This window comes from Macaca fascicularis, chromosome 13 (genome assembly GCF_037993035.2).
Source record: "Macaca fascicularis isolate 582-1 chromosome 13, T2T-MFA8v1.1".
Taxonomy (NCBI): domain Eukaryota; kingdom Metazoa; phylum Chordata; class Mammalia; order Primates; family Cercopithecidae; genus Macaca; species Macaca fascicularis.
The window spans coordinates 22,681,248-22,697,784 of record NC_088387.1 but is presented as its reverse complement, the minus strand read 5'-3'; the positions used below and the strand labels follow the sequence as shown (position 1 = coordinate 22,697,784).

Genomic DNA, 16,537 nt, shown 5'->3' with positions numbered 1-16,537 from the left:
GGGAATGTAAAATGGTGCATCCACTTTAGAAAAGTGTCAATTCTTTATAAAGCTAAGCATATACATATTCTATCATCCAACAGCTCTACTCCCAGGTATCATCCCAAAGAAATGAAGCAATATGTCTACTCAAAGACTTGTACACAAAAGTTCATAACAGTTTTATTAATAATATTCCAAAAATGGAAATAAATATCCATCAATAGCTGTTTGACAGCAACTTGTGTTATCTTCATAAAATGAAATATTCCTCAGTAAAAAGAAATGAGCTATAGGTACACACAAGGATGTGGATGAATCAGAAATATGCTGAAGAAATATGTCAGACACACACAAACATGCATGCTGTGTTTATGTTTATGTGAAACCCTAGAAAAGAGAAATATCTTTAGTGATGGAAGGTAGATCAGTGGTGAGTGGGGACTGCCTGGGACAGGGCATGAGGAAAATTTTTGGTGTGATGGAACTATTTGTTCCATATCTTGATTATGGTTATTGAAAGTCGTGGAACTAAACACTTAACATGGGTGCATACTATTGTATTTAAATTATTCCTTGATAAAGTTTATCTTTTAAAATCTTGAGTAGAAAACGTTGAAAGTTCTTTTTAACTATGTCTAATGGAAGCCTGATTGCATGACCCTCAAAGCCATAATCTAGTCAGTACCACTCTTCACCTCACCTAACTTCATACACAATAAGATAGATCCCTGATTGTAACGTTACTGTGAACATCCCACCGTCTCCTCCATGTCCTGAGATGCTCCGATGCCTATTCACTCCGTATTTTTATTATTTATTTATTTATTTATTTTGAGACGAAGTCTTACTCTGTCGCCCAGGCTGGAATGCAGTGGTGTGATCTTGGCTCACTGCAACCTCTGCCTCCCAGGTTCAAGTGACTCTCCTGCCTCAACCTCCTGAGTAGCTGGGATTACAGACGTGCGCCACCATGCCCGGCTAATTTTTGTATTTTTAGTAGAGACAGCATCTCACCATGTTGGTCAGGCTGATCTCAAACTTCTGACCTCGTGATCCACCTGCCTCGGCCTCCAAAGTGCTGGGATTACAAGTGTGAGCCACTGCACCCGGCCATTCACCCTGTATTTTAAGTTGTTAAATGTTTCATACTCTTTGAACCAGTCATTTTATTTTTAGAAATTTGTCTTAAGGAAATGACCATCAATGACAGCACAGATTTCTGCAAAGATGCTTACTTTCAACCGTTTAGAATAGCAAAAAATATAATAGTCAGCCTGGCTAACATGGTGAAACTTTGTCTCTACTAAAAAGACAAAAAAAAATTGCCAGGCATGGTGGTGCGTACCTGTAATCCCAGCTACTTGGGAGGCTAAGGCAGGAGAATTGCTTGAACCCGGGAGGCAGAGGTTGCAATGAACCAAGATCTTGCCACTGCACTCCAGCCTGGGTAACAGAGTGAAACTCCATCTCAAATAAGAATAGACATACACACATACACACACACACAGACACACACACTTGAAACATTAATAAGAGATTAAATAATAATTCACAGTCCATTCATAGGATGGAATACCATATAACTGGGAAAAAGTGTAGTATCAATGGATACTTGATAGTATTGAAAAATGGTTACCTTTTGTGTAAATCAAGGTATGATTACAAAACAATATGTGATGCTTGATCTCAATCTTAGAAACTAAGACAAATATTCGTTTAAAAAACATTAGGAGGACAGGCTGGGCACGGTGGCTCATGCCTGTAATCCCAGCACTTTGGGAGGCCGGGGCAGGTGGATCAAGAGATCAGGAGTTCAAGATCAGCCTGGCCAAGATGGTGAAACCCCATCTCTACTAAAAACAAAACAAAACAAAACAAAAAATTAGCCGGGCGTGGTGGCACACGCCTGTAATCCCAGCTACTCCAGAGGCTGAGGCAGAGAATTGCTTAAACCTGGAGGGGCGGAGGTTGCAGTGAGCCGAGATCGCACCACTGCACTCCAGCCTGGGTGACAGAGCGAGATTCTGTCTCAAAAAAAAAAAAAAAAAAATTAGGACATAGGCTGTTTATTAACAATAATAAACTTTGCATGGTAATGTTATGTGATTTTAATTTGGGAGAGGTTTTATATATATATATATTCTAGAGTTCTACAATTAATATGCATTATTTTATAATTACAAAAACAATATGTATTTTTAAATAATGATTTTTTGATATTGAATACTCAGAGTCTATGTTAGTGTACTATGTTTAATCTAACATGTGTATTCCCAAAACTTTGTGAATATTTTTTGTAAATCAAACTCTGTTTTCTCTAGCTCACCACACACTACTATGTAAAGACACAATCTAGGGCCTTTTGTAGTGTGAATAATCTTTTGTAATCTATCCATAGTTTACTTGATTCAAAAGTTAAGAGTTTCAAAATGGAGCTATATTCTATATTTTGCGTGTCCTTGCTGGTTCGAGTATGCCTTCCATCCAATGTCTGAGCCAGATTTTTGGTATCTGAATGAATGGTATTCTGATCAAAGACGGGATGAAAGAACTTAGAATCCTGTGGATAGAACCTCACTCAGGCCAGTGCAGAAAATCAGGCATGCCAGTTCTTCAGCCATGTGACTTGTATTGCTTTTTTCTTATTACCTTGACTTGAACATCCTGGAGACCCCACCTTCTCCTAGACACTCTTACCATGGGCTATCACAATTTCATTAGGGGAGGGGTGATCTAGGGAAGAAAATGTCTTTAAAAAGATGCCTTAGTAGGGTGATATTAAAAAAAAAGAAGATTTGAGATACACTGTTTTAAGATGTCATAAAGAAGCTTAAAGCTAGGCACCGTGGCTCACGTCTGTAATCCCAGCACTTTGGGAGGCCGAGACGGGTGGATTACGAGGTCAGGAGATCAAGACCATCCTGGCTAACACGGTGAAACCCCGTCTCTACTGAAAATACAAAAAATTAGCCGGGCGTGGTGGCTGGGCCTGTAGTCTCAGCTACTCGAGAGGCTGAGGCAGGAGAATGGAGTGAACCCGGGAGCGGAGCTTGCAGTGAGCCGAGATCGCGCCACTGCACTCCAGCCTGGGCTGAGTGAGACTCCATCTCAAAAAAAAAAAAGAAGAAGAAGAAGCAGCTTAAGAAAACTAGTGGAAGAAACCAGGATGCCTTGACAGACGATGTAAAATTTGAAAAGGGACTTGACACTGAAAAGGATTTGGGTTGTTGGAGATTCGGGGAGGAGAGGTCTCTAGGTGGAGGGAATGGGTGAAGGGGATTACGGAGGTAGGAAAAGGGCTATCCTCCAGCTAAAAGAGCGAATATTTCACTCCCAGTGGAGCAGAGGCCCAAAGCAGGGAGTCCTGGAAGCTTCCACAGGAAGTACAGACCATTTCCTATGCATGTAAAATATCTCCCGAACTAGACCTGCTCTTCTAGGTCTATTGGTTCTTTCTAGCTTCACCTCCCTGGGAGTCCTATATGTAGCCAGAATATGAGCAAACTGCATTAGGAACATTTTGGCTTTGACCACACCTTTGAAATTAGCACTTCCTCCCCATCGCTGTCCAGGGTCGTGCTCCTTTTCCCCTGGCTGCTCAGGGTCTGTGCAAGAGCACACCTTGGTGATCATGGTGTCTTCTCTATAGGCTGTGTGTCATTGTTACTCATATGTGGGACTTTTGCTATATATATTCTCCATGGAAAGGGGAGCTCCCACTTGGGAGAGGAGGCTAGAGCGGGGCTGGGGCTGAGAAACTGGGCTGAGACAGGTTTGTGCACTTACTGGGATCTGGCTGATGTCAATAGTCTCTGCTATGCAAATGAGCAAAAAACAAAAAAATCAAAAAAAAAAAAAAAAAAGAAACTAACTGTCTTGTCTAGACCAGAAACCAGAACTCAGTGGGAGGTCGCTAAAGGGTGTGGTGCAGCTGGAAACAGAAAAATTCATTTCATCTGGCCTTAAACAGAACAGGATATTCATCAGACTAGCTTCAGGGAGGCAGGAAACAGCACAGAGCCCAGGGGCCAAAAAGTTGCTAAGAGACCAAGACCAAGAGCGGCTCACAGACTCCTGTCAGGCAAATGAGGGCTGGGAATTGGAGATCGAGCATCAGGAGAAAATGTGTACTTTGCACATTGATTTTTAGTGATGCTTTCTGTTTCATTTATTTCCTTTTGGAAATAGTTGAACCTTAATTGGCCTGGGAATCAGACTGTTCTTTCCTAGCCCGTTCAGCTTCCCACTCTCAGAGAGGACTTTTCTACATCGTGTCTCTCTGCAAAGCTCCTTGCTCTGCCTTAATCTTCCTGCTGAGGAAACTGGTGCAAACGGAAGAGAAGGTCCACAGACTCCCACCATAGCCACCCGCTCCCAGCAGCAGCCTCCACATCTTCTGCTCACCCACTTGCTGCCATTCTTTTTCCTGTCAAAAGCCAATTCAGGAGGCGGGGGGAGGGGGGGGGAGCGGGGGGCATGCACCTGTAGTCCCAAGCAACTTGGGAGGCTGAAGCAGGTGGATTGCTTGAGCCCAGGAGTTCGAGGTCACAGTGAGTAAGAACCCATCTCTTTAAATAAATAAATAAATGGAAAAAAAGAAGAAAACAAAAAAAGTCATTTTAATTGTGCACTAGACCCTGTCCTGTGACTCAAGGACATCCTCAGCTGGTCCCCGCTCATTCTAAACACCAGTTTCTCTCCTGTTCTATGTCACTCCCATCAGCTTACAAACATGTTATTCTCCCATTTTAAAAATTTTTTTAGGCCGGGCGCGGTGGCTCACGCCTGTAATCCCAGCACTTTGGGAGGCCCAGGCGGGCGGATCACAAGGTCAGGAGATCGAGACCACGGTGAAACCCCGTCTCTACTAAAAATACAAAAAATTAGCCGGGCGCGGTTGTGGGCGCCTGTAGTCCCAGCTACTCGGGAGGCTGAGGCAGGAGAATGGCGTGAACCCGGGAGGCGGAGCTTGCAGTGAGCCGAGATCGCGCCACTGCACTCCAGCCCGGGCTGGGCGACAGAGCGAGACTCCGTCTCAAAAAAAAAAAAAAAAAAAAATTTATATTTGTTAACTGAAAGTGTTATATAATATTTCTCCCATTTTGAACAACAATAAAAACAAATATCTCTTAACAGTCATCACAGTTCTTCGTTCCTCTGTCTTCAAAAGAATTACCCTAAACTTTCCTAATTGCGGTGGCTGCGTCCCTGTCTTCATCCTAACTGACCTGTCAGTAACACAAGGCCCTGGCTCTGGCTACCTCCTCTTTTGCTTCCAGGATCCACATTCACTTCATTTTCCTCTCTATATCTTTCCTTTTAAAAAAAAAAAAAAAAAAAAAGAGAGAGAGAGAGAGAGAGATAAGGTCTTTCTTTTTGCTCGGGCTGGAGTGCAGTCTGAATTCATTACAGCCTGAAACTCCTGGCTCAAGGGATTGATCCTTCTGCCTCAGCCCAGCCAAGCACTGGGATTACAGGCATGAGCCACTACGCCAGGCTTTCTTTTCTCCTTTTGTCACTGGCTGCCCCTCAGTCCCCTGGGCTGCTCCCTCTGCTCTACCCTTCAATGAAGGAAGGCATATTCATTTTCTGTTGCTGCTGTACAAGTTGCCACAAACTCGGTGTCTTAAACAATACAAATTTATTATCTTACGGTTCTGGAGGTCAAAAGTCCAATATGGCTGGGTGCAGTGGCTCATGCCTGTAATCCCAGCACTTTGGGAGGCCAAGGCGGGCGGATCACGAGGTCAGGAGTTTGAGACCAGCCTAACCAATATGGTGAAACCCTGTCTCTACTAAAAAAATACAAAAATTAGCCAGGCGTGGTGGCATGCACCTGCAGTCCCAGCTACTCGGGAGGCTGAGACAAGAGAATCGCTTGAACCCGGGAGGCAGATGTTGCAGTGAGCTAAGATCACGCCACTGCATTCCAGCATGAGCAATAGAGTGAGACTGCATCTCAAAAAGAAAAAAAAGTCCAATATGGGTCTCCCTGGGCTAAAGAGGTGTCCGCAGAGCTGTATTAACTTCTGCAGGCTCTAGGGGAGAATCTATATCTTTGCTGTTTCCAGCTCCTGGAGGCTGCCTGCATTCCTTGGCTCTTGGTTCCCTTACTCCATCTTCAAAGCCAGCAACATTACACCTCTGACTCTTCTTCCATCGTTAACAGATTTCTCTGACCATAGCAGGGAAAGGGTCTCCACTTTTAAGAACCCATGTGATTAGATTGGGTTCATCTGGAAAATCCAGGATAATCTCCTCATCCAAAAGTCCTTAAACTTCATCACATCTGCAAAGTCCCTTTGCCATTTATGATAACACAATAACAGGTTCAGGAGCCTGGACATCTTCGGAGGCTGTTATTCTGCCTCCGTAGGCATTGGTCTTCTTCTTCTATCTACTCTCACAGTCTGATATCCAGGCTCATGGATAACACTAGTCAGTGACTCCCAAATCTCTCCAACTCCTTCCTCTCTGCCAGACTAAATTTCTTTACTCCACTGATGATGAGATCCCTCCAATCAGCTGCCTAATAAGTCACAAACTCAATCTGTACAAAACCAAATGCCTGATCTTCCCCCCAAATATGCTTCTTCCCACAACCCTAGACTTTGCCATCTCTGTTGATGGTAGATTTTCAGTTGCCTAGTCCAACAATCTCGGAACTATGTTTGACTCCTCTTTTTCTCTCCCATACACGTCATTCATTCCATGTATCAGAAAATCTTGTCTTTACCTTAGAAGTATATACCAGATTGCTTCAAAATAATTCAGCATTTGTTGGGGTGGGGAGAAGGCGAGGGGAGAGGGCATTTAAATGAAACAGGTTTACTCATGTTCTGGTAATGGTTGAAGCAGAGTGATGGGTACATGGAGGCTTATTGTATTATACTATTATCTGTACTTTGTGCATGTCTGAAATTTTCCATAATACAATGTTTTTAGTTGCATTGCCATTGAACTCAGCAATCCCATTCCTTTAGAATCTACCCCATACACTGTTTTAAGATGTCATAAAGAAGCTTAAGTCTGGGCACTGTGGCTCACGCCTGTAATCCCAGCACTGTGGGAGGCCGAGGCAGGTGGATCACGAGATCAGGAGTTCAAGACCAGCCTGGCCAAGATGGTGAAACCCCATCTCTACTAAAAATACAAAAAAAAAAAAAAAAAAATTAGCCAGGTGCAGTGGCAGGTGCCTATAATCCCAGCTACTCAGGAGGCTGAGGCAGGAGAATTGCTTGAACTTGGAGGGCGGAGTTTGCAGTGAGCTGAAATCTCACCACTGTACTCCAGCCTGGGCAACAAACTGAGATTCCATCTCAAAAAAAAAAAAAAAAAGAATCTATCCCATATTAGTAAAAGCAGTAGTGCATACTAATACATATTTATTGGCTGGGCGTGCTGGCTCATGCTTGTAATTCTAACACTTTGGGAGGGCAAGGTGGGAGGATCGCTTGAGCTCAGGAGTTCAAAACCAGCCCAGTCAAGATAGGGAAACCCAGTCTCTTCTAAAAACAGTAAATAACAGAATTAAAAATACATGTACATGGATGTTTACTTTAGTATTGTTTTCAGAGACATAAATAGTGAAAATGAAGTGAAGAGATATCAACATGGATGTGCAGGGATACCTCATTTTATTGCACTTTGCCTCATTGTACCTAACAGACTGCATCTTTTACGACTAATTGAAGGCTGTGACAACCCTGTATTGAGCCTATTGGCCCCATTTTTCCAACAGCATGTGCTCACTGTGTGTCTTTGTGTCACATTTTGAGAATTCTCACAATATTTCAAACTTTATTATTTTTATAGCTGTTATTGTGATTTGTCATCAGTGATCTTTGATATTACTGTTGCAATCATTTTGGATACCACAACTACACCCATATAAGACAGTGAACTTATTCAAAAAATGTATTTCTGACTGCTCCACCGACCAGCCATTCCCCTGTCTGTCTCCCTCTTCTCAAACCTTCCTGTTCCCTGAGACACAACAATATTGAAATTAGGCCAATTAATAACCTACAATGGTCTCTAAACATTCAAGTGAAAGAAAGAGTCACAAGTCTCTCACTTTAAACCAAAAGCTAGAAAAGATCAAGCTTAGTGAGCAAGACATACCTAAAGTTGAGACGGGCTGAAAGCTAGGCAAGTTGGGGATGCAAAGAAATAGTTCTTGAAGGAAATTAAAAGTGCTACTTCAATGAACACATTAATTATAAGAAAGCCAAACAGCCTTATTGCTGATAGGGAGAGAGTTTCAGTGGTCTGGATAAATGATCAAACCAGCCACAACATTCCCTTAAGTCAAAGCCTAATCCAGAGCAAGGCCCTAACGCTGTTCAATTCTATGAAGGCTGAGGGAGGTGAGGAAGTTGTGGCAGAAAAGTGCGAAACTGCTAGAGGTTGATTAATGAGATTTAAAGAAAGAAGCCGTCTCCATAACATAAAAATGCAAGGTGAAGTAGCAAGTGCTGATGTAGAAGCTGCAGCAAGTTCTCAAAAAATCTAGCTAAGATCACTGATGAAAGTGGCAATGCTAAACAACAGGTTTTCAGTGTAGACAAAACAGCCTTCTATTGGAAGAAGATGCCACCTAGGACTTTCATAGCTAGAGAGGAGAAGCCAATATCTGTCTTCAAAGCTTCAAAGGACAGGCTGACTCTTTTGTTAGGGGCTAATGTAGCTGATGACTTTAAGTTGAAGCCGATGCTCATCTGCCATTCCAGAATTCCTAGGACTAAATCTACTCTGCCTGTGCTCTATAAATGGAGCAACAATGCCTGGATGACAGCACACCTGTTTACAGCATGATTTACTGAATATTTTAAGCCCACTGTTGAAAACTACTGCCAGGAAAAAAAAAAATAAGAAAGATTTCTCTCAAAATATAATTGCTCATTGACAATGCATCTAAACACCTAAGAGCTCTGATGGAGATGTAAAAGGAAATTAACCTTATTTTCATGCCTGCTAACAAAACATCCATTCTGTAGTCCATGAAGCAAGGAGTAATTTTGACTTTCAAGTCTTATTTTTTAAGAAATAAATTTCATATGGTTTTTAGATGCCATAGGTAGTGATTCCTCTGGGCAAAGTAAATTGAAAACCTTCTGGAAAGGATTCACCATTCTAAATGCCATTAAGAATATTTGTGATTCATGGGAGGAGGTCAAAATATCAACATACACATGAGTTTGGAAGAAGTTGATTCCAATTCTCATGAATGACTTGGAGGGGTTCAAGACTTTGGTGGAGGAAGTAACTGCAGATGTGGTAGAAATAGCAAGAGAATTAGAATTAGAAATGGAGCCTGAGGATGTGACTGAATTGCTGTAATCTCATGATCAAACTTAACACTCAAGGAGTTGCTTCTTATGGATGAGCAAAGAACATGGTTTCTTGAGATGAGACCTACTCCTGGTGAAGATGCTGTGAATGTTGTTGAAATGACAGCAACACATTTAAGATGACACATAAACTTAGTTGATAAATTAGGGGCAGAGCTTGAGAGGACTGACTCCAATTTTGAAAGAAGCTCTACTGTGGGTAAAAATGCTATCAGATAGCATTGCATGCTACAGAGAAATATTTTGTGAAAGAAAGACCCAATGGATACAGCAAACTTCATTGTGGTCTTCCTTACACCTTATACAAAAATTAATTCGAGGTGGATTAAAGACTTAAACGTTAGACCTAAAACCATAAAAAACCCTAGAAGAAAACCTAGGCAATACCATTCAGGACATAGGCATGGGCAAGGACTTCATGACTAAAACACCAAAAGCAATGGCAGCAAAAAGCCAAAATTGACAAATGGGATCTGATTAAACTAAAGAGCTTCTGCACAGCAAAAGAAACTACCATCAGAGTGAACAGGCAACCTACAGAATGGGAGAACATTTTTGCAATCTACTCATCTGACAAAGGGCTAATATCCAGAATCTACAAAAAACTCAAACAAATTTACAAGAAAAAAAACAACCCCATCAAAAAGTGGACGAAGGGTATGAACAGACACTTCTCAAAAGAAGACATTTATGCAACCAACAGATGCATGAAAAACTGCTCATCATCACTGGTCATTGGAGAAATGCAAATCAAAACCACAATGAGATACCATCTCACACCCGTTAGAATGGCGATCATTAAAAAGTCAGGAAACAACAGGTGTTGGAGAGGATGTGGAGGAATAGGAACACTTTTATACGGTTGGTGGGACTGTAAACTAGTTCAACCATTGTGGAAGACAGTGTGATGATTCCTCAGGGAACTAGAGCTAGAAATACCATTTGACCCAGCCATCCGATTACTGGGTATATACCCAAAGGATTATATATCATGCTGCTATAAAGACACATGCACATGTATGTTTATTGTGGCACTATTCACAATAACAAAGACTTGGAACCAACCCAAATGTCCATCAATGATAGACTGGATTAAGAAAATGTGGCACATATACACCATGGAATACTATGCAGCCATAAAAAGGGATGGGTTCATGTCCTTTGTGGGGACATGGATGCAGCTGGAAACCATGATTCTCAGCAAACTATAGCAAGAACAGAAAACCAAACACTGCATGTTCTCACTAATAGGTAGAAATTGAACAATGGGAACACTTGGACACAGGAAGGGGCATATCACACACCAGGGCCTGTCGTGGGGTGGGCGAGGGGGAGGGATAGCATTAGGAGATATACCTAATGTAAATGACGAATTAATGGGTGCAGAACACCAACATGGCACATGTATACATATGTAACAAACCTGCACATTGTGCACATGTACCCTAGAACTTAAAGTATAATAAATAAAATAAATAAATTTTTTTTAAAAAAAAAGAAAAAAGAAACTGCAGGCCACACACAGTGGCTCACACCTATAATCTTAGCATTTTGGGAGTCCAAGGTAGGCAGATCACTTGAACTCAGGAGTTCAAGAGCAGCCTAGGCAACATGGTGATGAAACCCTCTTTTTACAAAAAATACAAAAATTAGTTGGGCGTGGTGGTGTGCGCCTGGAGTCCCAGCTACTAGGGGTGCTGAGGAGGGAGGATTGCTTGAACCCAGGAGACAGAGGTTGCAGTGAGCCAAGATTGTGCTACTGCACTCCAGCCTGGGCAACAAAGTGAGACCCTGTCTCAGAAAAAAACCAAAAACAAAACCAAAAAACTGCTATCTGATGAGCTTTGGCCCATTATAGTAATCTACAAATTTACCAAATGGAGGGAGGGAGGGAGGGAGGGAGGGAGGATGGAAGGAAGGAAGGAAGGAAGGAAGGAAGGAAGGAAGGAAGGAAGGAAGGAAGGAAGGAAGGAGAAAGAAATTGCCACAGCCACCCCACCCTTTGGCAATTACCACCCTGATCAGTCAGCAGTCATTAACATGGAGCCAAGACCGTCCACCACCAAAAAGATTAAAAGTTGCTGAAGTCTCAGACAATCATTAGCTTTTTTTTTTTCCCCCCGAGATGGAGTCTCACTCTGTCACCCAGGCTGGAGTGCAATGGCGTGATCTAGGCTCACTGCAACCTCCGCCTCCTGGGTTCAAGTGATTCTCCTGCCTCAGCCTCCCATGTAGGCGGGACTACAGGTGCATGCTACCATGCTCGGCTAATTTTTGTATTTTTAGTAGAGACGGGGTTTCACCATGCTGGCCAGGCTGGTATGGAACTCCTGACCACGTGATCTGCCCCACCTCGGCCTCCCAAAATGCTGGGATTACAGGCGTGAGCCACTGTGCCTGGCCAAGAATTTTTTATAGATAAAGTATATGCATTTTGTAGCCATAATGCTATTACACATTTAATAAACTACAGCATGGTGTAAATATGACTTTTATATGCACTGGGACCCAGAAAGTGTGTGTGATTTGCTTTATTGCGATAGTCACTCTATGGAGATGGTCTGGAACTGAACCTACAATATCTGTAGGTATGACTGCACAGTGGTTGAATACATTTCTGAATGTACACTGTGAGGCATCTCACTACCACTGTAAGAATTAACTCTATATTAGATGATTTGGTGGGTGAAGTTTCCATAATTTACTGGTAAGTGAGAAAAGCAAGATGTATCTAATATGATGCAATTTCTATAAAACAGAAATGATAGTAAATCTATTATATATATTCACGCCAAAAATTCAAAACAAAATAAGCAAACAAAGTATCCAAGATCTAATGGCTTCTAACCATCTCAGTTCCATTAATTGTGCTGCAAGCTGCCACTGTCTCTCACCTGGATTCCTACGCTGACCTTCTAACTGTTCTCACTGATTCTACCCCTGCCCTGCACAGTTTGATCTCATCACACTGACCAAAATGCTCAAAATCCGGCAATGGCTCTCATTTTCACTCGGAGTAAAAGCCGAAGTCCTGACAATTGCCTCTGAGGTTCCGCGTGATTGCCCAGATGCAGCCCCATCCTTGCTTCTCTGACTTCATAGCCCACTGCTCCCCCTCTTCCTCACGTGGCTCCAGCCACACTGCTCTCCTAGCACACTTCTGCCTCAGGGCCTTTGCTCCGCCTCATTCATCTTCCTGGAAACTCTTGTCTCACATATCTGCTTAGCTTCCTCCCTCAGTTTCTTCAAGTCCCCTTTTCAGTGAGGTGCAAAATGACTTCTCTATTAATAATAATTATTTTTTAAAAACTGCCTCACATCTTCCTGATCTATTTTACCCTGTTTTTTTTAAAAAGGTACTTTTGATATATTATACTACAAAATTGATATAGCTACAATGTTTCTGTTTATTGTCTTTCTTCATCATCAGAATATAAGCTTCTTGAGGACAGAGATCTTTGTTTTTTCATGGATGCACCTCTAGCGCCTAGAACAGTGTCTGGCACAAGTAAGATTCAATAAAGATCTCCAGTGCTGCACAAAAAGCTAATCAAGAAGGCAAAGATCTTAATAGAATTTGCCCTGAAAATGCTTTCTTGATGAAAATTCATCAATGTTGCTAGAGATTGCTTTGATATTTAGGGATTTGTTTTGTTTTTGAGATGGCACTTCTCATGCAGAGGGTTGATGTAATCGTTCTCCTCAGTTGAGGCATATTGTCATTGGAAGTCCTTGCAAGGTCCCTCTCTTGTTTGAGAAATTCGTACGTCACCTACTCATCTACCCATCCTCTCCCCCCATCTCCCTATCCATTCCCCCATCCATCCCTCCATCCATCCGTTCATCCCTTTATTCATACACTTTTCTTTCCATTTCTTAGTTTCATTCCCCTTCCCCCAGATGCAATTGTTTTGATATTTTAGATATGTATCCTTCTTTTGTATATGCTCTGGTAGAACATCCATTTTTGTGGACACGTGTCTTAAAATTGTATATATTTAATTCCGTTTCTGCGTTTCTCAACATTTTTAAGATCTAGCCATGTTGCTATCTGTATGTCCGGACTACTGCTTTTAACTGCTTCAGATATATATGACACATCTTACTAATCCAGTTCTCAAGTGATGGATAACCAGATTGCTTCCAACTGTAAAACTGCCAAAGCAACCCCACATGTATATGAGAATTCTGTATATTCTATATATATAGAGAATTCTATATATATAAGGGGATACCTATCCAGGTACAGAACTGAGAAGTTTTCAGAATGACTTTGTCAACCTATACATCCACCCAGTGGCACATGACAATTCCTAAATCCCTGATCCCCAACACCACCTGGCATTATCTAGATGTTTAATTTTTTCCAAGTCTAATAGCTAAAGTGTATTTTCCAGCAGTTATTCTTTTAATTTGCATTTCTCTGAATACCACTAATTTGACTACTTCTATGCTCTTTAGCCTTTTGCATTTAGTGTTTTTGTAGGTTTTTCTCAGGGTGTCCTTTTGCCTAATAATTTGTGCTTTGGAGATTTTGGTTGAAAATGGAAGACAAAGTTGGAAGCGGTGGCACATGCCTGTAATCCCAACTGCTCAGGAGACTGAGGCCGGAGGATCGCTTGAGCCCGGGAGTTTGAGGCTGCAGTGAGCAATGATTGTGCCATTGCATTTCAGCATGGAAAACAGAGTGAGATCCTATTTCAAAAGAAAAAAATTATGTCACAGAGTTTTACTTTCCACATTCCATGTCTGTCTGTCTGTCTGACTAGAGCTAAAATAGGGAGTGTGGTGTGGCATCTCATTGTGATTTGCATTTTCCCAATAACCAGTAATGTTGACCACTTTTCATGTGCTTATTGGCATTAATAATGGAAAAATGTCTGTTCAAATCTTTTGCCCATTTAAAAAACTGGGTTGTCTGCCTTTCTTCACTTTATTTGAAAGCCCCATTCTTGACTGAAAATTCCTCCAATCCTGGTATCACCAGAAGCTTCAGAATTAGACAGATACTCCCGCTACCAGTATCAGCACCAAAAATCCCCCCTGGTAGGGCTATTGCTTCTCCCTCCATTACTCCTTTCTCTGCAACTAGGAAGGAAAACTAGGATACCTGCAACATTCTCTGTAAGTACCACCAGGAAGGGCCCTGATTCACTATACAAGATAGAGGTCTTCCAATGATGTTCCTGAAAAATCCTGGCATCCTCAAGCCAGACCAAGGTTTTCTGCAGCTAAAGTGGTATAAGTCTAAAGTCATTTCCTAGACTTTCAGAGAAAAAAACAATGACTATGTTTTCTAATTTTAACTCTTTCTCTTGGAATTTTTACTTCAAACTGAAGTGCCTATTTTTACTTGCTTATGCTAGAAATTAATATAACATGATGCATGACTTATCAAAAAATTATATATTTTATTTGCAGAGTACAAATATCATTATTTCATTATGTTCTGCAGAAAACACAAGGACCCTAGATGCTGAACAATTTTGAGGACCATAAATGCAAGAAATAGAAAGGACTTAGAAGACATTATTCTCCTTCACAAAGTGTGGTACCACTGCTCCCCCCAGGCACTCAGGACGAAATACCATTGATGATTTGCTCTTTCTTCTTCCCCACCTCATTCAACCACTCATCACTTTCTAGAATATTTGCAATGCTGTCTTTTCATCTCCATCTTATCTGCCATTGCCCAGGTCCAGGGCCTCTAATTCCCTCTTCTGGGCTACTGTAATATTAAAGCCCTAATTGGTGTCCTTGCCTCCAGCCTCTACACTGCTACTGAGTAGTGAATCACATTTGCAATTAATCAATGTTATAATCAATTACTTCAGTCTCTGCTTTGCCAAGAGAGGGAACTCCATCAAAGAAAAGATGGTGCCCATCCTGTTCAACACTGCATCTGTAATGCCCAGAACAAAGACTGGCATGAGATTGGAAAGGCAGTGGGTCAATGAAACAATGAATGAAGAACAAACATACGAATGATTTCAAACTGCAAAAGTACATATCACACAACTCTGGTGACTGTCCTTCCTACCTCCACAGCAGAAAAGATAAAGTCCATACTCCCCAGCTTGGCACACAAGGCCCTCCTTGACTTGACCTCTCTACCTCTCCTTGCTTATCTCAGCCACTCCCTTCCTTGAATTTTATGTATCAAAATATCTTGAAAAATTCCATGCTCTTTATCTCTTCTATGTCTCAGCTCACTTCCTTGTGCCTGGAATGTCCTTACCCAACACTCCATCCTCTATCTCCTTTTCACCAAACTCTTTTCTCCTTTTTAAAAGCATAGAGAACACTGTCCATTGTGTTCTACCACATGGATTTAGCAAAGCTAAGCATTTTGCCATATTTACTCCAATTTTTCTTTAAGAAATAAAGCACTGTAAATACAGTTGAACCTCCTTCTTTAATCTCATCCCCTTCTCTTTTTCTTCAGAGGCATCTGTTCTCTTGCTTTTGGCGTTAACCATTCACATATATATATTTCATATTTTTAATTGGGATTTTGAAAGCTACCCCACCCCCACTGGTCACTCTGATGTTTTAGCCTAGATGAAGAGTAGTCCAAAGTCTAGAGAGGTCAAGACTTACATGAGGTCACTTAGCAAGGTAAGACCAAGATAGCCCACAAGCCCAGGACTCCTGTCTCTTAGTTTGTGTTTTCCCAATACACCATGGTGCATCTTTTAAACAGTGTGTATAGATCCTTTTGCCGCTCATAAGTGTGATGATTGGGTTTGCATGCTCACGTGTAAGATGTGTTTTCCTCAAACCTTGCTATAATATCAGCACAGTACCTATCTGACATGAAAAACATAAAGTAAAAAATTTTTAAATGGGCTGGGTGTGGTGGCTCACGCCTGTAATCCCAGCACTTCGGGAGCCAAGGCAGGTGGGTCACTTGAGGTCAGGAGTTCGAAACCAGCCAGACCCATATGGTGAAACCCGTCTCTACTAAAAATACAAAAATTAGCCAGGCACGGTGGTGGGCGCCTGTAATCTCAGCTACTTGGGAGCCTGAGGTGGGAGAATCGCTTGAACCTAGAAGATGGAGGTTGCAGTGAGCCGAAATAGTGTCACTGCACTCCAGCCTGGATAACAAATTTGGACTTCATCTCCAAAAAAAAAAAAATCATCATCATCATGTATATGAACGAAATAGATACCATACACTATGTCTCAGAGATAGTGCT

At 41.7% G+C, this 16,537-nt stretch overlaps 1 non-coding gene across 1 annotated transcript; it reads left to right on the top strand.

Moving 5' to 3' along the window:
• Positions 1-16,047: 16,047 nt before the first annotated feature.
• LOC123568527 (small nucleolar RNA U13) lies at positions 16,048-16,151 on the top strand. The gene has a single exon (XR_006691899.1). It is a non-coding gene; the product is annotated as a small nucleolar RNA U13 (small nucleolar RNA).
• The last annotated feature ends 386 nt before the right edge of the window (positions 16,152-16,537 follow it).